The sequence below is a fragment of the Catharus ustulatus genome, chromosome 12 (assembly GCF_009819885.2).
Source record: "Catharus ustulatus isolate bCatUst1 chromosome 12, bCatUst1.pri.v2, whole genome shotgun sequence".
Classification (NCBI taxonomy): Eukaryota; Metazoa; Chordata; class Aves; order Passeriformes; family Turdidae; genus Catharus; species Catharus ustulatus.
The window spans coordinates 19,736,119-19,763,782 of NC_046232.1; the positions used below are offsets into that span (position 1 = coordinate 19,736,119).

At 42.0% G+C, this 27,664-nt stretch overlaps 1 protein-coding gene across 11 annotated transcripts in view; it reads right to left on the reverse strand.

Moving 5' to 3' along the window:
- Positions 1 to 27,330, reverse strand: part of MEGF11 (multiple EGF like domains 11) — a 254,601-nt gene extending 227,271 nt beyond the window's left edge. For 10 of the 11 annotated variants that reach the window (XM_033070493.1, XM_033070496.2, XM_033070491.2 and 7 more), the window contains exon 1: positions 27,254 to 27,330. The gene's annotated coding sequence lies outside the window, so the exon portion shown is untranslated. Of the gene's footprint in view, positions 1 to 27,037; positions 27,081 to 27,253 lie in introns of those variants that run through there. The other variant, XM_033070489.2, reaches the window with a different exon arrangement.
- Positions 27,331 to 27,664: the final 334 nt, after the last annotated feature.

A 27,664-nucleotide genomic window follows, 5' to 3' on the forward strand; every position in this document is an offset into this window, starting at 1 on the left:
TTTTATTAGTGGTTTATAAGACTAACATTTCATTGTAAATTATTATCAAAACTATAGCATCACAAAATTACATTTTAATTAAATTAAAATTCCCTTAACAGCAACACCTCCAGGATCTCTTATGCAGAAGCTTCAAATGGTGCACAACACTTTCCAGGAGGTTTCCCCCAAAGAAACAAAAAGAAAAATTGGCATTTCAAAAAATCATTATGTAAAAATGGATACTTTAGTATTATCTGTCTGTAGGAGTAAAATCCAGATATGAATTTGCTCCTTTTCAGAATGTACATTCCTGCTCAAGTAATTTTTGCTGACAACAAAGGTGCCAAGGAACTTCCTCACAGGTTGTTGTAAATGAAGCCTTCACTCCTTCCCTTGCTTACAAAAACCATTGGCAGCCACACTGGGGTTATCAGTATTGGACAGAAGTGCCTGGCCTCCCTTAAGTGAAAAAATGTCAATAGGGAACGAGAGAAATCATTCCCTGATCCATAAATGATGATCTGCTGGTGGGATTTTATCACCCTGTTCACACTGTCTGCAAAATCTGAGGTTTAAAGGAGTCCTGGGGGAAAAAAAATAATTAAAAAAAAAAAAAAGGAAAATAAAGGCATTTTGCCCTTCAAAGTAGGGAGCAGGAACCTGAATCAGCCTTTCTGGTGCCTTTGTTACCCAGCCCCGAGTGCCAGCACTGACAACAGAGCTCCTCAGCCCTGGAAACTCAGCTCCCAAAGCCCCTCGTGGAACACCAGCAAGTGCTGACTCATCAACTTTCCTTGTCAGGCTTTGTTCCTCCCCTGCTGTAAACAGACTCATTATTTGACATTCCACTTTTCAATCATACATTTTTAATACTTTTTAGGAGAGTTCCTGTGTTGTGAAATCTGCTCCAAATATTTCTTTGATTCTTCAGACTCCTGAATATCAAGAATATTTTTTCTATTTTTCTTTTTTTTTTGACACATCCCACATGTTCCTCAGTTCTGTTCTTCTGCTGCTGTTGCAATGCTCTTCAGACAACACATCTGTAATCTGGAGCTCAGGTGGGTGATGGTTCCCAGGAAACCCCAAACCCTTGAAGGAGCATCGTGCATTCCAATTCTCCCTGTCCTTATCCCACAGAACGTGGCAGACTTTAGATAAGAATGCATTAAAGATGATGTATGAACTGAGGTCCAAATCTTTCAATAAGTATTGTTCCAGATGAGATGAGTGAGCTCTTTAAATGAATTAGTTTCCAGAAGAAAAGACTTTACTGCTGTGTTATCATAAATCTATATTTCCACAGCACAGATGCTGTAATTTAATTATGGTGTTTAGCTTCTGGAAGTTTAAGGTGCAACCTCATCTCCTTTCAAATCTGCATGGACAGATGTCTTTTCTACCTCATGGAATATCTCACTGAAGTGTTGTATGGGAAAACTGAAGTAGCAGAAGTACTTTTTACTAAGAAAATGATCAAAACAAACATCCAGGAGGTTCTCGACACGACAAGGAACAGACACTTCAAGCAGTGGTGTGGTTTTTGTAATAATGCTATTTGAATATTGAATCACTTGGCAAAACAAAACCTTATTGATTAGGAGCTGCTTTAAAGAAAAATATACTTTTAAGCCATTTTTTAAATTATCCATCACTTTAAGCCAAGTGTGTAAGAATATTCAAACCCCCAACACAGCTTGGTGTGGAAAGACTCCTTCCCAGAGTCCCCACAGGAGGAATGACACATTCCACAACAACAATTTCACACTGAAGTAATGAGGAGGTTGAAAAGGTTGTTTTTGTGACTTCCTCACCTGCCAATCACTGTCTAATTGATGGAACCAGGCAAATGGAGCAGGTGAGTGTGTTTCTGTGCTTGACTGCAAGACTAAAACTGAAACACCAGCAAAGCCATCCAGCTTTCTGTAGAGCCCATACCAAGTTAACACTAAAAAGCATCAATTCACCCAGCTGTGCTGGAGGGGGGCAGTGTCCTGGAGCTGTGACATGCTCAGGTACATTGAGCACACCCAGAAAGAGTCTCCAGGACCTGAGCTCAGTGGGTGCCATCACTCAGGGAGTGAGGGAGGCTGCACTGACACCCTGGTCCTAAAGGCATTTCTCCAAACTGAGCCTCACCAAACACCAGAGCTCTGTGTTCCAGAGCTCTGCTCTGTCCTCATAAGGACATGACCCAGTGAGGGGTGAGACTCATGGACAGCTGTGGGGAAAGGACAGCAGGGCTACCCCAGGAGAAAAGCTGAACCTCCAGCACCTGCTCTCAGTTTCAACCCAGCAAAAGAGAACGAAGCTGTGGCCATCCTCAACCACCCAACTGTTCACTCTGTTCAGTGCAAACCTGGGGTGAAAACACAAACCAAAATCAACAGCACTTTTTTTCTGGGAAAAAAATTTAGGTTTCCCACTGAAACGTTCAAACCTGAGATTGTAATCTGTTTTCTCATCTGAAGGCTTTGCCAAGCACACTGCAATATCCACACAGTGTGAGCTCCATTGGCAGTTTATTATTGGAATTATGTCTGTGATTGTGCACTGCTCAATCATTCTGAGAATGGGAAACAACCTTTGCTCAAGAAACGCATTCCTTTAATCATGTTGCCTACTTTCCATTCATTATTGACCAGCACAATCATATTTTAAACCCAAATTATTCAAAATCTTGCTGTTTAGCAACATGCAAATCCTCTAAATACAGAATATATTAATTAGATGCTTAATTAGATGAATTAGATGAAAAATCATTGAATAGATTTTCAGGTGGGAGTTGTAAAAATATTTCTTAGCATAATGCCAGATTTCTCTTTTTTCTTTTTATTGCTCCTTGGTTGCTTTTCTTTCCTGTGTCCTTCACAGCTCTTTTCATTCCTTTCAGGTAGATGCCAGTGGCACAGATGGAGAACTCTGGGCAGCAACTCAACCAGCACAGGACCCACAGTACCCAGTTTAGCTCAGGGCTGTAGGAAATCCTTTTGTAGTTTTTTCTCCAGTCTTAGGAAGGAAAAAAAAAAAAAAAGCAAAGCCTTGTCTTTCACATGTTTTTACACTGCCTACTTATGTCAGCACAATTCACTGCTGAGAAACTTAGAATCTGTAACTTTTTCTGAGCAAGTCTGGCCAGCTGCCATTAGACAAAAGAGCTCCACAAAAGCATCCCATGTTTCCAAAGCTTGGAGGTGAAAAGTACTGGATGTTTTAGGAGTGTTGTCCACCCCCACTGAAATCTGTGACATTTGCCCTTTGGCTCTCACTGGTGGGGGACAATTTAAGGCAATTTCTGTGTATAAAGGAAAAAAAAGTGCAGAAGGCTTCAGGGACACCAGTGCTGATCCTCTTTGGGCACAGAGCACACCTGCTTGTCTTTGTGTCCCAGACATTCCAGACAAAGCTGAGGAAGCTGCTCTCTCCTGTGGTCTGTGCTAAACCACACATTTCACCTTCCCTCCAAGCACAAGACAGATCAAAGAACTGGAGAGGAAATGAGGCCCCACAGAGTGATTGGTTTTGCAGGACAAGATGCTGTGGTTGCAGTAAATCTGCATTTTGGCCACTGCCCAGATGTGCTCCAGGTAATCCCTCCTGCAGCCAGAGACCATGGCTGGGGCAGGAATTTGCTGGCTCTGTTCCCTGGCAGCTCACAATCCTAAAGCCAAACACATCCAAACCAAAGATTTGCTCCAAGCCCTAAACTGGGAAATTTATCTTTTCATGCCTTTTTCTTACACACAGCACACTGAGGTGTTTTTGTCATCTCCAAAACATTTTTCCTCGGTCCTTTAATGCTGTACATGTGTGGTTACCAGGTCATCCTACTCAAAATGAGCTTGTGGCAGCATTAGCAGAAGAGCTGAGTGCCAAGGACCAGAGAAGTTGGGTTTGCTTTCAGGAGGAGGAGATGGAAGAAGTTCATGGCACCTCTCACACCTTGGTCCCCTCATTGCTGTCACAGCCACTGCTGGGTCTGGTGCATTTCCAGCCCAAAAGGAACTGAACAAAACTCATCCCAAGATAATTCCCCGTGCAGAAGGAAACCACAGGGAATCTTTCTGCTGCTCAGAGAATCTATTTTAACATATTGGCATTTGATATAAATAAAACAAAAGCTGTTCAGGATTCATTGTTCTGTCTGCTGAGTAATGAACACCAACATGATAATTACATCAAAATTGATTGGTTTAAAAATGTCTACTCTAATTAATTTATTATAATACTTATAGGACAGTTTCAGACAAGCTCTAGTGCACCAAGGATTAAATGTCATTCACTTACAGTGCCCAGGAGGTTGCATACACACCCATGTGTAGAGAATGGAAATTAAAATCCAAATCAGGAATTAAAAATCAGAATCATAGAAATCATCACAGAAAGGCTTGTCTTGAAGGGACCTCAAAGATCATGTAATTCCAACCCAAGGAATAGGTTTAACTTTTTTATTTCCCAATCTTAATTTTCTTTGCTCTTAGTATTATGTGAACATTTTTTATATTTAACTTTCTCCTTTTTTATCTTTTTAAACAAGGAAAGGGAAAGATGAGAGATCTCTGAAATCTCAGCTCATAACCTCCTTTTTTTCAGTCTGATGGGAAACCCTGGCTAGGGATTTCCCTGTTTATCCAGGCTGTGGAAGGACAGCTCTTCTGTGAGGTGAGAGTTTGGACACAGGCAGTAGCCAGAGAAAGATTTTCCAACCCAGCAAGTGATTCAAGTGTGTTGATTTCTTAATTTTTGGATACTTTGCCAACTAATTTAGGCCACAAGAATAAGTTATAATTTCTGCATTTAGAATTTACATGCTCCAGCTGTGACCTGACCACACTGAGCTGAGCTTCTCAGAACAAACACTTAATTCTGGCTCTGAGTCACAGCCCACCCAGCCCCACTGCTGACATGGGGAGGGCTCATTTACAGAGTATAAATATGCCCTTCTACTCAAACATATTGGCTGGAAAATATCAGGCAAGTGGAGCTACAAGACAAAAAAAGAAAAAAAAAGGATAAATCAGAATTCTCAGAATATTTGATAATTTGTCTGACTCTCAAATTGGTAACCTCGACTCAGTTTGGAAACTGCACAACCCACTGTGAGGGCAAGAGTTTTCCTTTTAGAGAAAGTCAGTTTACATTTCATCAACTGAACACAAGCTTTATTTCTTTTTTGTTTAGAAGCAGGAAAGCGTAATGCCACAAAGACCAAAAGCCCTCTGTTGGTTTATAAAAAACTGCTGTGCTCTGAGCAAGAGCTTGGCCTGCCTCAGAGTCCATTAATAGCTATCTGTAGCAGAAAGACAGTCGTGTATTTCTGTTTGTTTCTGTTCTCCAATTCCTCCCCTCCAAAGGCTAAATTGTGCTGCTTCTTGTAAAGATTAAATAGCAAGCAATTCAACTTCTGGCACTACACTTTCAGATACGAAAGAGGTTATGTCATGCAAAAAGAAAAGGGTTTTCTTTGGGATTGGGCATTCTTCTTCTTTCATGACATAATGAAAGGCAAGGGGAGCCTTTTAAAGCTCTGTGACATTATCAAACTTCACCACAGTCACGCTGGGTGAAAGCCCTGCACACCAGCCATGCTAAGGACAGGCAGGAAATGATCATGAAAAAATCAGTATTAATTGCTGGCAGAGCCAGGATCTGTTCCATCCCCGTGTACAAACAACTGCACAGCTCTGCCTCATTGCCTGTGCTGCTGGAGCAGGGGAAAAGTGACTTTCATACCCTGCTTGTTTACTCTCCAGAGTTACTCAGTGAATAGTAAGAAGAATCTGAGGCGCAGCAAGTCAGCAAATAAATCACAACTGACAGGTTTTTTATTTCAGTCACACTGTGGTAAATTCAAATAATTCTAATGAAGTCAACTGTGCTGCTCCAGACTGACCCATCATCACACAGAGCGGGACAATCACCGTGTTCATTTAACAAAGACAAAAGATACACTGGTATGTTTTTGCAGATCTGGTGATAGGTAACTTACATCCTTCATTAATAGTTTCTATTCAAGGCATTTAATTAGCATTATAATAAAACTAAGCAAACTGCCTACAGTGCAGCAAACAATCTGAGCTGGGGCTGAGCAGTTAAAGCCCTCTGACAGCTCTGACCGCCCGCAATCCTAATGGCCAGTCTGGCAATTAATGTTCTCTCATTCATCACCACTAATTAACTTCATTGATTTTTAACACTGGGATTTCCACATTAAAGCATGCAGCAAGAAGCATCACATTTGTTATGACATGATATTCAGAGGAAATGAAATAAAAGAAGTGCTGTGTCAGGAGACAAAACCACCATTTAGGTCAGGATGTGAAGTTACACCAAAAATTGCACATTGATCTTCAATGGCTTTTATTTTAACCATCTGCTCTCTTGAAAAGGAAATGGCAACTATTTGTTACATAGACGTGAGACAAAAAAAAAGAAAGTTTAATGAATGGACTGCAAAGTTGCTTTTGCTCTTGCATGAACTAAATCACTTCAATACAACCTGAAATCCCCACAGTTCCTGTATTGGAAAGGCAGGAGAAGGTAAATAATGTCTTTAAGAAAGGATTTAAAAGGTGTAAAGGTTCTGCATTGGTCAGATCTGTAGGAATGGAGGGAGAGATAAAGATTTTACATAGTTTCTCTAACAGGTATCTGAACTTTCCACCATATCAGAAGTTAATATAGGAATTACAATACTAATCAGGCATGGAGACTGAAGATGCAGAGCCAGTCAAGAAAGAACAAACTATCAAAAGAAATTCAAGTTGCACTGCATTGTTGGACTGGCTTGTGCAGTCAATAGGGCATTGACAACATATTTCTATGCCAGGAATGTCCACTAAAAGCACATGGTTTCATTGAGCTGGATATTCTCAATAAAATATAAGCCATTATAGAGCAAAGAACTGAAGGGAAAAATATCCTGCTTATTTCTTTAGAGTGTTTGTAATAAACTAATGATCTGGACTGATTCTAGTGGATTAGAGTGGTCCTGCTTGTCACTTGACACTGATTTACTGTATAAACTTGAGCAAATCCTGTTCCCCACAAGTCTCAGGCTTTCCTCCACTTATAAATTTTAAAAACTGCTCTTGAAGATTTTTCTTTTTATGAGAAGGGAGGAGAATATTTCTGGGTGCAAATGAGGACATTTTACAGCATAATAAATCATCAATAAAAGCAAAAAAGAAATTGGGGGAGGAAAAGTTTTGTATCTGCAAACTTGTAGATCCTTTTCCACAGGCCAGTTGCAGATGGTTTGAAGGTGACACCACAGAGCACATAAAAGAAGATATTTTCTCCTGAATTTCAGCTTAAAATACAAGCTGAAAAAGTAGCAAATTCATGGTGCACAGGAGTCACTGAAGCTCTTCCAAATCTCCCATGAAGGCTGTGCTTAGCTTTCTAAACAGGGAACACAGAAAGAAGATGTGCAGCATACAGAGCAACTCAGTGATGCTGCAGCAGCCATGCAAGATTTTATGGAAGAATTACACAAAAGCAAAGCCATGAAGATTTGCAAGATCAAAAGTTGTTCATCTGTGAAGTAAATGCCCAGTATTGTCTCTCCACTTCCTGCCTCATGCCTTGGGATGACACAATCAACAAGGCTTCCTTTGTGGTTTAAATTCTGCTTGATTGTACATTAATGCACCAGCTAGGACTGAATCATCTGTTCTTGTCTGTGAGTGGTGCTGAGGATTTCCAGCCCTACAGTGGAAGCTACAAGTGATGTGTATGGGCACAGCTGAAAAGAAGAAAGGCAAGGTCATCCACAAACAGGCCTGAAAAAAGGGAGGCAGTAATATTTAAAAGAGAATTAATTAGGGGGAAGATATTCATAAATACATCACAGAGTTTCCATTATATTCTGATCATTCAAACCATTATAAGGCATGGAACAGAAAGGCTTTGGTCTAGGATCACTTGGTGCATAAGTTCAGGATTAATTTCTTTAGTGTCCAAGAGCTGTGTCAGTCCCAACCTGCCCTTTTCCCAGCACAGGCTCCAGAATTCCCTGCTGGAGAGGCCCGGGGAGTTGCTGCCTCCAGGCTGGGATATGAAGGATGGAGAGGAGTTCTTCACAAAGCAGGGAATGTGTGACAGAAAGAGAAATGTGAACTCATAAATTCATGTCCTTTCAACATACAGAGATGGAGAGATTTTGCAGGAAGCTGCTTTTTATCATAGAGTGCTCAGGCAAGCCAAGGGTAGATCAGATCCTGAGCACACATTTTTTGGATAGGGCGTGTGAAACAAAGGATAAACAAACTTCAAGCAGCTTGGTGACACAGTTGCCATCATTCAGTTAAGATTAAGACATTGTGATTTTAAAGTTACATCTTTTGCAAATCTTTTGTTGTGGCCTTGGGATTTCTTTATGATTTTGGATGGCTCAGTTTGCAAAGAACTCTCTCAAGGCAGATTTTGTGTGGATCAGAGCTCAGTTCAGGAGTTCACAACACTGTTCCCTTTGACATTAACTGACTTATGGAGCTATCAAAAATAAACACATATTGAAGAGCTTTCCTGTAGACCTACAAAATTACAAAGCATTGCCAAGAATCCACCCCAGGAGAGCCCCTTTGCCAGGTTCACACTCCTGTGTTATTCATTCAGTCTGGACTCTCCTCAGAACCTGTAAGGACTAATCTGGGAGTGACTGAGTATTCCCCATTCTGGAATGGGGAATAATATAATAGATATAAATAATATAAAATATTCCCCATTTTGAATGGGGAATAACACTGAGTACATCAGCTGAAGAAGATAAAACAAAATAGACACCAACACACTCTATTCTGTTTTTTCTCAGTTACATTCCTTCCCCTAAGCTGTTGCCTCAGTGCAAGTTTTGTGCCCCAGTGAAGACTCACCAAATTTTTTCTATCCCTGTTCCATGACAAAAAGACCTCATGGGACATCCCACCTGAAATCTCATCCCAATCTCAGAGGTTTGTGTTGCATCCAGCCTGCTCTAACCCAGCCACGTGGCTTTGCCTCTTCCTTTGTTCTCATCAAAGGCATTTTGAGGTGGCTTCCACTGTAAAAAATGGGACAATGGTGCCTCTGACAGACTGGAAAGCAGCAGAGGGTGGGATGAACCATGCCTGTGAGCTAGAGAGAGACAAAACCCAGGAGCTTCTGCCAATCCTGCACAATGTGGTGCATTTGCCCCAGGAAAAAAAGATGCTCCCAAACAAGGCAGTGCAATGTTTGCTGTGCAGTGAGCTGAATCGAGATCTGATATTGAATGACATTTCATCAAAAGCAGGAGAAGCAAAGAGCTGAGTGAACCAGGCAGGGCCACTCAGCCTTCTTTGGAAGCACCAAACATCTTGTGGTGATTAAGGAGGAGGAGGAGGAGGAGGAAGCTTCAGAGCAACACAAGCCCATCAGCTGAATCTGAAGAGTTCCAGAGAGTTCCCCTGAGCTGGTCTGTGCAGCCCTGGCTGTCACATTCTTCATGGAACTGTTTGAGGCTCTACAAAACCACCTGGGTGTGCAGGGGACACAGAGAGAACTTGAGACTTTAGCACAGCACCATTAGCAGCTTCAAACAGGGAGCTTTTGGTAACCAGAGAAACATTTTCAAGATCTCAGCACATCTTTGTCATATAAATTTGAGAAATATTCTCCCTGTGATCTGAAATGACTTAAAGCTGTCATGGGCAAATTTACCTTTCTGTGCTGCTTGAGAAAAGCACACTGCAAAGGTCACCAGCTCCTCACACTGAAGTTTAGAAGCCTTCAAAACCCAGAAAATTCCTGCTGCTGATGGTAAGGTCTCATGTAGAAATTATAACATTTAGGTACTGGTGTAATTTGGGTTTTTTTATTCTGTTATATGCTTAGGAAAAAAGACATGATTTTACATTAGTCCTACAACTGAATATTGACCCCAAAATCTACAGGAAGCTGCTGATATTCCCATTGCTGTTGTGTGCATTGTACCATCCATACCTAAACTGATACCTGCCATGAAGAGTTTTGTCAGCAATATGGAAAAAATGGCTTTTCTTTAACCAAATATAGGAAGTGCCATGGAATCAAAACTCCAGAAAATAAAATCAATTGAATAATCAAATGTTTGTATATTTACACACACATAGAATTTCTTTTGTATACATATACATATATATATATCTGTAGGTGTGTATCCATCTCTTATTTTCTCCCTAAGCTCCCCTGTTCACAGACCTGAGAACAGTCCTTCTAATTACAGACTGTAATTTTCCTGAAGATTTCTCTCCCATAACAGAGGATTTCAATTTGAAATATTTCCTAATGATGACCAGAAAAGCATCACTCAGAGTATTCCAAGGTTCTGGTGGATGGTTCAAAGATAATTCACTGCAAGTTATCCCTACAAAGTATGTCCTCATTTTCAAAGGAAATTGTAAATGATGTAAATCAGAAGTGCTCATCTTCAGTCAGTTTTACATTTATATCCAAATAACCATTTGTTTCTTAAAAACATGAGGGTCAATGAAGCCAGCAGGTACATCAGATCTGGTTTGACTGATGTATTTTAAATGACTGAAAAATTTGCTTTTCCATGTTCTGACACCAGGCAGATCCATGTACAGGTGCTCCAGGAATGTGGTTTTTAATATTGAAGCTGAGTTTTTGAGAGCACCAAGTGGTGTCTTTTCCTCTTGATGTGCTGCTGTATTAAAAGGAATTATGAATGTGAACTTGGCCACAGCAAGAAGAAACCTCCTGTCTTGTACTGGGCTGGATTTGACTACCAAGATAAAGTTTGTAACAAAATGAAAGCAGTGTCAGGGGAAAAAAACTGTAACTCCAGAGAAGAGGAAGACCTTCAGCAATGACATGTTTCCACTTAAAATCTCACACCTAAAGCAACTGGAATGGTTCCTTTAAGGCTCCTTCTTTATTTTTTGTTCTAAATGCTCATTTCCTCTGCACCACTGAAGAATTCAGTGAGGCAATAAAATCACCAGACAAAAATGTAAATTTTAAAGAGCCCTGTAAAGCCTGGGAAGGCTCAGAGTGTGTGGGGCACAAGGAAGGAGGAGTACCTGGAAACACAAACAGTATAGGAATTTGTACAACTTCTTTTGATAAATTTACAGTAATAGGATGGGAATTGGCACTAAAAAGAGATTAAAATAGAAGCTAAAAACCAGAAACACCTGAAGTGCTTTGTAAGTTCTGTAAGGAAGTGAATTCAGAGGGGTAGTGGCAGAGTTTCAGATTAAAATGAGTGGATTTTCTGAGACAAAGCCATAGGACATGCTTTTACCAGTGGCCAAAACCATGATCCTTGTGTGAGGCACAGCATTTCCTCCAGGTACAGGATGTTCAGGAAAGGATAATTCTGGCTATTTCCAAGTTAGAAGTTATTCAGTTGAAGAACAAAGATTTTGCATTTAATTTGGAGCTGACTGGAAAATGTTATTGAGTTATCTCCTAACCAGATTGAAAATACAGCAGCAAAATCAAATCATGGGATGAGTTTCATGCTCTCTTACAGAAGTGCTTTAAATTTGCTGAAGTTAATGGTGTCTCTGCTGAATTACATCAGCTTTTTAGCTCTAAAAGAACATACTAGCATAAACTAAAGCATTATCAAGTTCTTATCAGCAATCTCCTTGTCTCCTCCTGGCTGCAGGGCCACAAAGGAAGATTCTTGTTTTAGACACAGCCCAGTGAACCAAGCACACCCCTACACTCTCAAGAAGTCAAAGCTCAAAGTAATAAAAAGGTTTGAAATCCTGCTAGATTCCTTGGCTGTTCTGAAAGTAGGAAACAAAAGTCCCCAGAAATGATTGCTTTTATCTCTAAATGTTCTGAAACCTGTGATTATTCTTCCTAAACATAGATCTGTCATCTAGATCATTTCCATCCAATTTTCTGGCCTTTAGCTCTGGTGGTGCTGAGCTGGGAGATCCCTGGAAAGCACCTTGGATCTGTCCATTTAAATTTGGAATTCCCAAATGCCACATTTTGTGTTACAAACCCTCAACAGTCCCAGTCCAGGTCTGAAACTCTCTCTGATTCAGGCAGTGCCAAAAACTACAGACTCGAGGGCTGGGAATCAGCAAATCTCCACATTTAGAATTCCTCTTTCTGGAGTTGCAGCCAGATGATGAGCACAGTCTTTACATCTCTGCTTTCCATTATTGGCAAGCCCAGGTTTTCCCTGGTATTTATCCTTGTGCTAACTGCCTTCACAGGATTCCATGATAAAACAAGTAGGCTACTGCAGGGATTTGACACATATGGATGTGTGCACCCCAATCCTGGCACTACTCTAGTCTTGCCAGAAATAGAAAGCCCCTGGCAATGCAATTCTTTAAAAAGTGAATTTGGAAGGAATAAAAAATGATAATTAATTGCCCAGTATAAATGGCTCTGGAATGAATACAAGCCAGTTTGATTACCTAACAAATAAAATCACTTTTGAGGTGATAACTCAGTTCATAAAGTTGGGCAGAAAAATACTGATGACAAAGTCCTTGCTGTGGTGCACCTTCTTTGCTGACAGCTGGATGTCACTCAGGCCATGGCTTGAGCTGAGTTGTACAGTCAGAGAAATAAAACCCAGCCAAAGAACACCCACCTGTGCTGCCAGCAAACCTGGGAAGCCTCGAGCTTTTCAAGGAGGAGGCAGAGATGCTCCCTGCCTTCACTTGTACCTCACAATGGAATGGGGTATGGGAGAGGGCTGACAGAAAGGGAAAGCCCAGCTGGTGCTGCTGAGGGACTGATTGGATTGTTGGTGCAGGTATTGGGAGAGCAGATGAGCAAGGAGCCTGTGGGGACTGGGATCTGTGCAAATCACACAGGAATGGAGAGAGTTCTGCTGTGTGTCTCAATAGGTTTGTTGTTACAAAGATATTTAAACACCAAGTGTCAATCCATGGCTGGTTTGGCTTTCCTCACCAGCTCCCCTGAGCTCTCATCTCCAAATCCTGGGGCACTGTGGCCACAGGAGTCCCACACCCCAGTGCCTCTGATCAGAGCTGTCCCCAGCCCAGTGTGGGGTGTCCCCCAGGCACAGCCACACCTCCTGTGTGCTCCCAGAGCATGCCCAGCCAACATCTGGCTGCAAGAGAACATCTGGCTGCAGATAACATCTGCCTGCTCCTGCCCTCTCCTGCTCATTTCACCCACATGATCCTGGGAAAAAGCGCTGAGTCTCCAACTTCCAGAGAATGGAATTTGGCTCAATCATTTTCTTTTCTGTTGAACATGTTTTGTTTGATCATAACAAATCAGCCCAGTGTGATGTAAACGAGCTGATCTTAATCAGCAGTGTACTAAATATCCACGTGACATCTGCATACATTGTTGGTTCCTGCCTGCTCTGCATGCACAATTTAATTAGATGAGTAATAAACGTGTCAAATTTATCAATGGTGTAAAACATTTGACTGCAGTGAATTTACACCCTTGATTTGGATTGTTCACAAATGCCTTATTATAGCTAACATGGCTTACCTATTTATCCTAAAAAATTAATAATTATCTTCTTGCTTTTACATTGATTTGTCCAATTTTCCAGGAGGGAAATACAATTAACCACAAATAAGAAAAAAATGCCTCAAAGTTGACTGATGAGAAGTTGTTTAAAGACACTCAGCTCAATTAGGCTAAAAGCATTCTTTCTTTGTGGCAACAGCACTTTCCAAATAAAACCTGAATTGCAACAGGAGGCAAATGAAAACTCGACCAAAAGTTGAGAATGGATTTTCCATAATTTCCTCTATTGATTGTTATTGAATATTATACATAACCAACATGAATTATTTGTTAAATCCTTGAGAAATAAATATATTTTCTCAAAAGCTCTTTTACTTCATAGGATTTTAAAATGTGAGTCTGAGATACTGAAGTGGCTGTAGGTGAATATATTTAATTAATATATTTATATATTTCTATTTATTATTATATATATTTAATTAATTAATTATATTATTGCTTGAGTTCCTAAAATGTTCATCCCAGCCACACCAACTGAACAATTCCTTTGAATTGAGTTGGGTTGGAATTAATCCCAATAAACTTCTCTTCTACTTTCAAAAATCATAATAGATAATAGAATTGACTTGCACCAAAGTTTATTACACAGCCACTGGACACAAATGCACTCAATATAATCAAGTTGGTACTTCTCATATTTTAATTATAGGAAAAGCATTGTGAAAGTCAGACTTCCATTAAAAACAGGCAGTTTAACAAGAACTAATAAAAAATTTTTATCAATAGGAATATTCAGAATTAACTTTCTGTGTACAAATTAGATTTCTAATAGCAGGTTCATTTCTCTGGTGATCTAATTTAGGTTTTGGTATCAAACAATGTCTCAAACACATAAAAAACCTCCTATGGTAAATTTTCATCCCTAATGTTTTCCAGCTGGTCTCTAATAACTATTCCTAATTGTACTTGTTAAAAAGTGGATTTATGAATCTCAATTAGACTGGTTTTACTTATGCTACAGCAATTTTCAGTACCAACCAAGACTATTTCAAGATAGAAAAAAGTTTTATGTGGATGAAAGAATAATTATGAAAATAAAAAAGAAAATGCCTTTTATACAATTTAATTCTCAGTAATTCTATTTCAATAATCAAAAACAGAAAATACAGCATGTAATAACCATTCTGGGAACTTTGTTCATTCCATGAGTTACAAGGTACTTTTATTACCAGGATATTCACTTTGCTTCTGTGCCCTACTGTGAGCATAAAGATTTACATCATTCTCAGTGAATCTATTTTAATTTTCTTTGCAAACTTAATATCCTGATTCAGCAAAGTATTGAGATGGAAGTTTACCCAGAGCACACACTGAAGACCCCAGCCAGTGTAAATGTCCCTGAAATTCGTGCAGGGCAGCTTCAGCAAACTCATCTTCCAGGTGACTCAGTCTTCAGCAGGTACCCAGGTATGCTTTATTTAATCATTTTGCTGATGACCAATTCCTCAATTGCTTTATTTAATCATTTTGCTGATGACCAATTCCTCAATTGCTTTATTTAATCATTTTGCTGATGACCAATTCCTCAATTGTGGAATAAAAGCTCCAGGACACCCCTGCCAAGCCCTGTGCCCTCCCCATGACTGGCATTGACTCTAATCCCAATTGTCACCCACCCTCAGTACAAACACCCCATGCAAAATTCTCTGTCATCTTCCTGTGGAATGGATTCCTCAGGAGCCCCTTCCCATCCCCTCAGCTGTGGGATCTCATAGAATCAGATCAGAGAATCCTGGAGTGATCTGGGTGAGAAGGGACCTTAAATTCCACCCCATCCCAGGGACACCTTCCACCATCCCAGGGTGCTCCAAGCCCTGTCCAGCCTGGCCTGGGACACTTCCAGGGATCCAGGGGCAGCCACAGCTTCTCTGGGCACCTGTTTGTAAATGTGACTCTGTGCCTACCATGCCACGTTTATGGCAAAGCAAAACTTCCACAGTTTGATAGACAAAAAATTAGAAGTGACATAAACTGTATTAGTCAAAAATACCCCATCTAAGGGCAGAAACTACTGCTACAAACACATTTTTTGTTACAGTCTCCTCCAGCTTTCCCAGAAGGCCAGGTAGTGGCTATTCCTTGGGAGTCACCATATGCTCTAAAATCAGTGACTCACATCTCTGACGAACATTCTGACCTCTGAAAAATGCCCAGAGCTGGAGAGCAAGACCCTCCTGCATCAGAGGGAAAGGCAGGTTCTTCCATGGCAAATTCTGAAAGCCAAAGTCATTATCTCTGATGGAACAACCACAACCATTCCCCTGGAACACCAGAGTCAGCCAAGACAAGGGACTGGGCAGGTTGATTCCTGCACATTTCCATTCCTTGTGAGGCTGGATATAGATACAAGAATGTTATTTTTAACACTTTCCAACACTGTTGCTGCAGCCAAACACTTTGGCTTCAACATTTGACTTTAGATATGTGTTAAGCAATGCACAATAAATTCTCATCCAAAAGGAAGAGAAATACAGAAGTACAGGCAAGGCAAGCTCTGGGTACAGAACAGTTAACACAGGCCTGCTGCCCACTCCACATTTTCCTTAAAAGCTGCTGTGAAAAAATCTGATTTCTCCCCAGAAATACCATGATTGAAAGCAGCAACTTGAAAACAGCAATATTTTTATGGGCTCCTGTGAAGAGGATTCTCCAGTGCTCAGTAGGGTGAATCCAACCTTCTCAAAAACACTGATCCCATTATTCAGTTTTGGTAATTAAAATGTTTTCTAAATGATTGTTCCCCAGCAGGAGGAAATTGATTAATTTTAATGCATTATTGTATTTTAGCATGGAACAATGTTGTCTTTTTATTCCTCTCCTCTTGTTCCCACCATTTGCAGATGAATTATTTAGATGTGAAGATTTGTCTGCTGTGTTTGACGTGAAGCTTTAGGGAGCAAGTGGAGAAACCCAAGCAGTGCCTCATCATTTGCAAGTTCAATTTCTTTCTATTTGGATATTGATTAGCACAGCACATGTCACGAGGAAGTGCCTGACTAAGGGGACATAAATGTGACTTTAACACAATTTACATATTTAGAAATGCATTTAGGAGTTCCATTAGATGCTGCTTTTTGAAACAAGTTGTTTCATTTTGAGGGGATAGTTTGGGTTTTGTTTTGGTTTCTAAATTAGGCAACAGGATCTTATTTAATTTAAATATATTTTAATGGCACTGAGTAGCATTTACCAGCATAGTGCCTCTTTATTTAGGTCCAAATTCTGAGTGTTTGAAATACACTCATTAACTTCAGCTGGTTTTCAGTGAGGCTGTTAATGACTTACAAGTGTTAGAAAAGCTGAAGCAACAGACACCTGGACAGCTGATATCAAACACAATCCTGTCCCAGCTGAAGAAAAGAGGAGTGTTTATCACACAGTTCTATCTTAGTAGGTAATATTTTAAATAATTAGAATTATTTTGTGTTTGTGTTCATCTTCTGAGGCATTTTGAGTAGAATCAATGCTGCCACAGATGACCTAACACTAGTTTCATGAAACAGTGTTTCTCCTGCTCACATTTTTTTATGAAAGCTTCTGCTCGATTAGAAATTAGTAGGGAAACCCAATATGATTTTATCAGAGAAGAAAAGTTTGTTTACACATCCATTTCTATTTCCAAGCAGACTTCAGATAGCTGAGAAAACAATCAGATCTTCTGGAATGAAACCATGATCATCCAATTGCACAAAATACAGCAAAAAACTGGAACAGAACTACTTGGCTTTGGATTTAGCAGCAACTGGCAGCAGTCACCTCCATAAAATTAAGAGGAATGAGCAGAGCAGACTGATCTATAGCTAATGCAGGACTAATTTGCCTAGGGATGCCTACAGTGCTCCCAAGAACTTTGCACTGGATCTTGGAGCACTCTACAAATACGTTAAGATTTTTAAAAATATCAGGAGCATTAGTATGCTCAGAAAATAGAAGGCTCTGGTATTAGAGGCAGCTTTTGACAAAGCCAAGAACAGGTTTCTCCTCTCCTGATCCTATAATACATCACCTTTTCTGGCAGTAGATTTATCAAATAAACAACATTCACCAGAACGTTTATTGCTTAATATCAAATTTACTAAAGTGCTCAAGGGTCTCAAGCAGAATGAAGGCCTCTATATTTTATGTAAAGACACCCAAAGAAACTGTGTGTCCTTAAACACTCACTGTGCTCCATATCTCTGAAAAGTCTCATCTTCAAAGAACACAGGGCTTCAGTGCAGTTGAATCTTCCAGCTGCCAGCACTTCCCACCATCATGGACTTGGTTTGAAACTCCCTTTGAGAGGGTTTTAAACAACCAACAGCAAATTGATAAGGTGTGTTAATCACACCAGTGAGCAGCACAGGATATATTGCTGGCTTGCAATGTATAGATTGAAGCCTTGTGTGCAACTGAAAATATCACAGCAGGAAGGGGAATGGCACGAAGACCACCTCACCCTAATTAGCTTTAGCAAGAAGAGTTTTTTTTCCTTATTAATTCCTACACAATGAGTGACGAGCTACTATGCTAATGTAAGAAAATACTTCTATCAAAGTATTTTTTCCTTGCACTACAAGCAACATGCAACACCAGACTTGTCTGAATTCCTACCCAGATGTCCAAGTGGCAGCTGGGGGTTCAGTGTGAAACACAAGCACTCCAGCACTGCTCTCTCCTGCCTGGGTCAGATGGCCTGAGCAGGGACCACATCTGCTCAAACATCTTTCTCCCTGTGGCTGGAGCGTTTACCTGAAGTGACACAACTTTTTAAAGCTGCATTCCTCACACTGCTCACCAGGATGATTCAGGAGAGCAGATGTGCTCACCCTCACACACAACGAGTCAAGCTCATCCCTCCCTCCTAACAGGGCTATTTTTATGCACACTGACTTGCACCATTTCTTCTCCTGAGCTCTAATGCAGGACTGGAGACTTGACAGCACTTTTGATTTTTGCCATCCAATGGAATAAATAAGTGGTATGCAAGCACTATGGAAGGAGATGCTTTTAAATTCAAAAAAGTAACTTTTCTGTAAACACAGTCAAAGTTCTCAGGAACATGGGGGGATTCTTGGGGTGCCCTGTGCAGGACCAGGAGTCAGACTTGAATTATCCTTGTGGGTCCCTTCTACTTCAGGATATTCTATGGTTCTCAAATGGGTTCACTGAAGTAAACCCAGCATTAATCCAGGCATGGTGCTGCCTGTTGGCAATGGCAAAACCAAGCAATGGCCAAAGTGAGCCCATGTTCCATCAGCAGCAGGAAAAGCAGCATGGGCACACCAGTCCTTCCCTCTCTGGTCCTGCTTTGAGCATGGCTCAGCAGCACAGAGCAATCAGAGCCTGACATTTCCATATCCCTTTGGCTAAATCCACCAGGCTATGTCACCAACATTTCCATCCCAGCAGCACTGCTGCAAGCCCAGGATTTTCCCCTTCAGCAGTCTGCTCACTGCTGGGCTGTGTGTGAACACCAGAGCCTATTTCATTGGAGCACCTGTGCAAACATGTTTCTCTTACAAAAGTCAACAGAACTACGAGTTTATATTCAGCTTCCAGTGCACTTTATTTTAAGTAGATTTCCTGCCTTTCAATGCCTGCATGCAAAAGAAAACCCCAACCTTAGCTCTGTACTACAAGGGGAACACAGACCCTAAAATTCTCCTCTGATTAATGCTCTACCAGGCTGTCCCTCAAATGGAAACCTAATCCTTAAGAAAGCCTAAAAGAAGGCTGGGGAGGATAAGGCAAAAACCTGCAGGACAATAGGAGAGAAGGGGGAAAACCCAGTTGCAAAAATCTGGGAGGATGTTTGGGTTATCTAGAAACCATCAGTGTGAGATGTTGGACATTACTCAGTGCAGAAGCATCCTGCTCATTATTTATCTCTGTCAAGAACAAGGCTTTTGCACACCATACCCAGATCTGGTTCCTCACTCCACATTCTCAACTCTGTGATTTCTGAGGGACCCTTTAATCTGTTGCTGAATTTTATTTAGTTGTCTCGTTGTCCCTTCTTGTTTATTTTCTTTATTGTGGTTCTTTTTCTCGCTTTTTTCTATATATAAGTGACTTTCTATGTCCTTCCTTCCCACACACCTCTGCCTGCCAAGCTATTTCCCATTGCCTTTCTGTTTAACATTGTTTGCCCCTTATTCAGAGTTCCCACATTTTTTTGCATCTTACAGATCAGAGCAAGAGGAACAAGCTCAGTTTCCAGGCTGGGCTCAGATCATCCACAAACAATCCCACGGAACATATTTTGAGAAATAAATTTCACTTACATCTTCATGAGCCAGAGTGATAAAATATAAATCAAAATAGAGTAAGAGAAATAAAACTTTTCCAGATTCCTGTGGATTGGAATGGATGTAGCATCTGCCTCAACTGTTAAGAACACCTACTGCATTCACTCATTTGTTACCTTCTGACCACAGCAGCAGATGGTATTTTGTCACTGCACAGACCTCAGTTGCCATAAATCACAATTTCTGCCCTGCAGAATTCATAACCCAGTGCTGGGTAACAAGTGGATGGGTCCCCTCCTGCAACAGGCACTGCAAATGAGTCTCCTTCCATGTGCAGCCCACAGGTCTTTGTGAATATCTGACCTCCAGTATTTAATATAAATGAATATTTTGTAAATGCAATTCACCACTCTTGTTGTTTTGGTGACATTCCCAGTAGCCCTCACTGCACAGACTCCATCTAATCAATCCTCAATTACTATTAACAATTCCATAGGCTACTGATATCTTCCCTGTCCACATAATTTAACACACTATAAAGGCACTAAAGAATCCAACCCAAAAGGACTTCCTGAGGTAATTTACACTCATCACCACCAAAGAAAACTGATTTGTTGGTGTATTTGATTTTCAAGTATTTTGCAGTGTTCTGGCAAAGTTATTACCAGCAGTTCTGGTCAGTGACTGCAGTTCCTGTACTTTGCCCCTCAAAACAAGTTCTGCATAACTCATGCAATGACATTTCCAGCTGACAGATTACCTTGATTAGTTAGGGTTACATCCAAAAATCATCAGGGACAGCTTAAAGAAAACAGTAAAACCATCATTCCTACTTGCTACATGCTCAGCTCTGTAATTCTGTAACTGCAGCTATCAAAACCCTTCATGTCTAAACTGAAGCACAGAGTTACAAATGGTAATTTTCAAATTTGTTCATTCATTCATCTACCATTAGGTTTTTCATCTTTCATTACAAATCAAATGAAAACTAGGCATTATTATGAAAGGATGGCATCCATCTCTCCACACTGAAGTACAAAAGTTGGATGCCTGGCCTGGTTGGTCAGGACCAGCAGACTGCCAAGGACTGCCTTGAGCTCCATGGAGGAAATGGGCAGGTGTCTTATCCAGAAGGTAACTCCTCCTAAAGGTGACATCCCCTGCCAAAACCAGCCTCCAAAAGCCAATCCTGTGCAAATAAACACAAGCATGGAACTCCTCTCTCCTTGGAATTTCAGGGCATGCTGACTGGTCACACGGTGTTTGGAGAAAACATTGCTTAATAACACCAAGAATTTCATTTTCTGATGCTTCAGTTGTATCTACAAAATAACTGACTTGCCCTGTTTGGTTGCTAAAACGCCTGTGTGGAATATGCAGGGAAAAGGAAATTGGAAGAGGAGAAGAGGTGAAGAATATTGCTACATCAGACATTTTTCCTCACTTTGAGGAATGGTAGATGTTATGACTTTAATGGTTTTGATTTGCCATATCCATTTTAATACCCAGAAGTTAATGCAGGTTCAAATTCATCAGCCAGTGCTCCTTTAAAATTGTATTTAGAACTTGTGCATTTAAATGAAGGCAAACAAAGGTAAAATTTATGTTATAATAAAGTATCATTGTTTTAATTCATTAATAAAATTAGGCTAGCTGTGGCAAGTAGATAAAAGCCCTTTGAATAGTGAAACATTACTGCAGTTTGTCTTGTCAGGGCTCCTGCTTCTAAGAATATTTATGATTTTCCTGTTCCTCGAGAACCATAAATGACACAGCAGGTCAACAAGACAGTTTCAATCTCAGTCTGGATATTTCCACTCAGAACTAGAGGATAATTCAGTCTCCATCCCCAGGTAACCCCAGCCTCTCTCTTTCCACTGCTAACAAAGGGTTTAACACTGGACTTCCTTCTGAGAACCAAATTCCATCCCTTGTGCTCGCCCCACGCTTGGCCAGGGCTGTGCAATGGGAATAAAAACAGCATTTCCTGGAGCATTCAGAGAGCAGGAATCAGCACCCAGGGGCAGGGACACTGCTCTGGAGTCACTGCCTGTCTGTAGGTACCACACTGTGATGCACAACTCATGTGACACATGAGTGTCACAGAAGTCACCTCCCAGTGTCCTGTGCTGTGCCAACAGCGTGTTGGCTGCTAAATGACTTTACATTCTTCTTTATTTTTCTGCAGAGCTTATTTTAGAAAGGTTGTATATCAATCTGGAAAGTGCTGTGAACACGATGTTATCATAATGGTACCATATGCCAGTTGACTACTTACAAATCATCCATGCTTCCCTCACTTGGTAGATTTTAAAAGCATGATAAAGAACTTGATTCTCCTCATGCTTGCACTGGATTTATATCAGTGCACCTCCATGTTTTATACTGGCAAAAAAATATTTGTATCAAAACCTCTACAAAGGTTTAAAGGCTCTTAAAACAGCAATGTCCAAACAATAGTTTTTACTATTCAGGTAATTGTCTCAAAACCAGATGTGAGTGTTAAAGACTCAAGCATATAAAAAAGTAAGATATGCTCCCAAAACACCTTATCCACCCCTACAATCTAGAGAAATGGGTTATAGCCTTTAACTAAAGAGCTTTAAAGCTCTTCATTTACCTTCCTGGTTTGGCCCCTTTAGGAGGCCACTGTGAATTCCAATACTCCACATGATCATTTCTCTATAGTTTTTTTCCCAGTATCTGTGTTCCAGAGAAATCTGATTTTCATGTGTTCACAACACTCCATAAACCTTGCACAAAATGATGTTCTGTAAGACCTGTGATAAAGCAGGAGGTTAGCAAAAGTCTAGATCTTAACAAGGAATCCAAGATAAAAGGCTAAGTAAAACTTCAGCTGCATATCTGAACTTAGGAAAACCTGGACCTATTTCCACTCATATCTACCAGTTAAATATCAAAAGAATAAAAACCAAAACAAGCCAAGCAAAAAAAAAAAAAAAAAAAAAAAAAAAAAAAATCCACAAACTTGTTCTCAAATTCCTCACTTGGGCAACCTTTCAGCTGTCATATTCTGGCAAGTTTTATGGTGTCGTTTGACCCTTTAAAATATTTTTCAGACTGACTTCTACTCTTAGAAAATGTTTTTGGTGGAAAAAGAAGAGAAAATGAACTATGTGAAGTTAGTGCACAGAATTATTATCACTGTGCTACTCTCTCTTGCTCCTCCCTCAGTCAGAGCTGATGTTTAGCAGTGACTCTCACTTCAGCCTCGTGCCCATTCATTCATTCATTAGCTTTTGTTCTCAGGCTGGGACCAGGAGAAATTCTCAGTGCTGGTTCTTACTGCACAGGGAAAAGTGAGTCCTAAAGTTCTGCTCTTGTTTGCAATGTGGTGTGAGTTGGGTGAGCTCTTCATTGCTGCGTTTCTGTGAGCGGGCTAAGTGGTGACCATCTTGTACCTCTCTGCCAAGCTCAGAAAGGAGCTTTCATACAAATTTCAGTAGTTTCTCTTTAGAGCAGCAGCCAGACTAGAGAAACTGCCTGGAGAGCTGAGTTCTATTGGTCAGACACAAGTGTTTGTAAACACACTCATCCTGGAGAATTCTGCACTTGTTTTTGGTCATCTTGACTGAGCGCCTCAGATTGTCTGGGCTGCAGCCCACTCTCACACTACTGAGTCAGATCTTCACAGCACTGAGGGATATTGTGTCTTCATTAATTTGGTACTCTATCTGTAATTCATAAGGTAAGGGTCATGTTCTTCAAACTCTTAAACAAAATTCCTCCTCTCTACCTGCACACATCGATTGTACATCACTCACAGGATTCACACAGAAGTATCATATGGCTGAATTCTTCTGGCAATCTCAAACTGATTCTGTCTGGGATTTGTCTCCTTTGAGACTGGTCCTTTTAATTTTCTACAAGCTTTTTCATCTCTCACCCCTTAACACACAAAACTTCTCCACTGAGGTTTCAATCAGTTCTGTGCAAAGGAATGTACGAGTGGCTCTGGCAGCATGGTCAGTCTGCAGGGCACAGAACAATGAGGGGGAATTTTTTTCTATCTTTTCCATTAACATCTGAACAAACCTTTCTGGAGGAAACTAATTTATTCCCAATGGTAATTGTAACTATTTCTTTGATACAGGGTTTTACATATTAGCTTTTTTGGTAATGTGTGAGATAGGGCAGAACCCTGTAGTTTAACAGGGATCCCAAATTCTGTTTGAGACCCATGAGGAAAACCAAGATATCTGCACTGGGCACCAGATCCAATGTGTGTCTCCCAGGACAACACAGTTCTGGTGGAGCAGCAACTGGAGACCAGACAGGATAGCTTGTGGAATGCAAGGAGACTGTGAGACCTGAATCCTACATCATGGTCTTAACTCTACACCATCCCTGAAGAAATCCCAGGGACTTTGGCTTTGAATTGGCAGCAGACTCTGCCCCTTGCAGCCTCACAGGCTCCTTTGCATGGATAGGCAAGGTAGAGAGGGGCAGGGGAAGTGCTTCCCATGTCTCCCAGCACTCCTCTGCAAGGTGCAACCAGAAAAGACAGATTTGGATAAGATGACAATATGACAATGAATGTGTAAACAGGTAATTCAGACCCAAAAGGGCCCAACAGATGATGGTTTGGGGAGCCCACCACACTCAATGCACCTGGGAGTGCACAAAGGCAAATCTCCTTATTGCAAGCATACATCTGCAATTATAAAAAGGTAAAAATCAGTGCAGGCACCACACTCAACACTCCCCAGTGCCTGCAGCCCCCATGTTACAAGAAGAAGACTTATGGCTTTTATATAAAGTAGCTGTGAACTCTGTAAAGTCTCCATTTAAATTCCCGACCCAGAGATTGGCACAGCAGTACTGCAAAAAGTAGTAATTACACAGAAGCTTTTTAATATGCAATGGTATGCAGCACTTCCCTTTTTAAGCTGAACAACCAAAGCAGTATCATAAATATTATATTTAAATAGTAACCCAAACCACATGGTTTTGAAAACAATAACCAAGCACATGCTTTGCAGGAACACAGAATTAGAAATGATTTCATATACAAGGATAAAAGGTTTGCAAGAATTGTGATCATGCTAGAGAGAAATAGTTTATGCAGGCTGTACTCGAAGGTATTTTCACAGTTCCAATATAATTAACTGTTTTCAGTGATTTATAGTTTTGCTGTATGCATTTGCTTAAATATTAATTCTGCTGCCTGGTGTTTAAAGCACGATGGATTGTTCAAAGTGAAAATGGCTGAGTGCCCCATTCACAGTAAATATGGGACTTCTTAAAGAGGGACTGTTGGCTTCTGTTTGATTCTTTGGGCAATTCATTTCTATTTAATTCTAAAAAACAAGAGATCAAATCAGGCCTTTCTCCTAAGTAAAAAGCTGGAGCAACGTAATGCAACCTAATATTGTGTATCTAACATCAGCCAATTTGGATTTTTCAACTAAAATTACAAAATTTTATGAAGTAGATATCTGGGAGTGACTGGAAATAAAGACAATGCTGAGACCCTGTTTTGAAAAACAGATCATGACCATTTTCAATGTTTCATATGTTGAAACACTTTCACCATAAAACTTTTCAATTCTGTAACAAGTTCACCCAGGTATCAACAAGAAGCAACAAAAAAACTGAACTCAGAGTTTGAACATCGAAGCCTCCAGAGGCTGTGACTGACAAATAAGAACTCGTGCACTTGCCTTGAAACTGATGTTGCAAACATATTTCCCACATGCTTATTAGCACTTCTTAACTTCATCAAAGACAATTTCAGGTGTCCCACGCCAACTTTAAGAGCAGGGCCCATGAAGTTGTTCATAAACAAGAACAGATCTGTGCTCTGTCAAAGATTGGCTAAAACCCAGCCCTGAGATGAGGCTGTTCAGTCCCTTTGGCCACCCTTATTTAGCAGCACTACAACCAAGACAATACACCTGAGAGGATCCATGCAGCAGGCACTGCTCTGAGAAGCAAAATTTGTGGGATTTAATAACAAAGTAGACACGGCAGGAAGGTCCAAACAGCAAGAGGGACAGCAAAGCTCTGGATTGACTCTAGGAGATGTCTAAGCATGGAAAGGGTTCTGACTGAGATTTGGATACCCCAGGATAAATCTCAGAATTCCTTAGCCCAGTGATGTGAAATTGAGACATAACGTCCAGTCACCTCACTCGGGATTTCTATCACCAAAATACAGGACTGAGCATGACAGGGGGAGGGATCTCCCCCAGCTGACAGGTCTGGAAGGCAGACAGGCTGCTCCATCCTAGCTAGTTTATGTGTTACATACTCCTGTTCCAAGTCAGTAATAAAGACATGTAATAAAGCCTTCCTTTTAGTTAACTCCAGACTTTCTCCCTGCTTTGGGCTAAGCCCAGTGTGCAGTGATCCCAGGGGCTGGAGATTTCAATAAAAGGAGCGACGGCTGCCGTGGTTTCCAGCTATGGGTGCTGTGCCCACCCCTGTGGATCAATCAGGAGCCCCGCGCCTGCACCGAGTAACCGGATCAGATAAACACGGCCGGCAGAGCTGTGCGCTGTCCCTGCGGACCTCAGCCGAGCGCTGCATTTGGGGGCTGATGTCCTGACACTCCCAAACTTCTCTCTTTGTTAGGAACCATCTGCCAGCGTGGCTAGAGTCCTGCCTAGGCAAAAGAAGGCAATGTTTGGCAGCAGCGAGTAGCACCAGCGAGAGTGAGAGTGAGATTCCACCCCCTTCCCAGGCTCCAGAAACGCAGGTGTCGCGTACACACTGCATCCTACAACTTCTCCCTACCCCAAACACCTTCTCCCACCAGGAGCCCCGGCAGGTACAGACAAGGGAAGCCACTAAAACCCGAGCAGCGAGGCTCCAGCCCGAGTCCACTCGCCCGAGGACAGGGACACGCGGGGACACGAGGGGACCAAACCCGTCTCCTGCAGCCAGAAGAAAGTTCGTGCCCATACAACACCCCAGTAAACCACGCGGGGGGGAGGAAGCGGCTTTTGAGAGAAGCGCTGATAGGGGAGAGTCCTAATAAAGCCGTAAGATCTCACCCACGCGCACATCTCCTAGCTCAGCACTTCCAAAAGCACCAACGAGAAGGCAAAGATTGAGGGAAGGGACTGGAGAGAGACTGCCTCCCCCCGGCTCGTCCTGGCTGCCTGGCCGGTTCAGTTCCAGGAGGAGCAGGGCAGGGGTTTCGTGCCCCGCAGCCGGGGGTGCAGAGGATGCTCCTGCCCTGCAGCAGCGCCAGGAACACACGGGGCGTGGGGGGCGGCAGCTGCGGGCACGGGGCTCCGCTGCCGCGTCCCCGGCAGCGCCCAGCGCTTGTCCCGACTCGCACCTACCTCGGCGGGACCCGGGGCCGGCTCCGCGGGGCTGCGGCGAGCGGCGGCGGCGGGAGGCGGCGAGCGGAGCCCGGGCAGCCTCGGCCGAGCCGGGGCCGCTCGCACGGGGGCACCGCGCCGGTGCCGCTGCCCAGGACGGGCGGGCGATGCTGCTGCGGGGGACTTCGGGCGCCTCTTTGGCTCTGTTCGGAAAGTTACCGCGGCCACACGACCCACCTTAAACCCGCCTCCCCGCAGGACCCGGGGGAGGGGGAAGGAAGAGGAGGGCGGGAGGAGACGGGGGTGGGGGCTCGGAGCCGTTCTTTTCGCGGCGCAGAACCAAGTCACAGCAGCATCTCTCGGGCAGTCGCTCCGGGATGCAGGGCTGGGCTCAGCAGCGCATCCCCGGCTCTCGCAGGCGCTGGGCTGAGGCCGCGCTCCGCTCCCCTCCCCCTGGATTCTCGCTTTGACGTGCGGTACCAGCTTCAGAGCGCAGAAACTTTCCCGTTTCCTGCGGCGCTGACGCCGATTTTTGGCTTGTTCGTTTGGTGATGGCTGGTTTGGCATCTCGTTATTTATTTAACCGTTTGTTGTTGCGGGGAAGGGGGATCTAGTCCTGATGCCTTGGGCTTTGTGTGTGTATGTGTT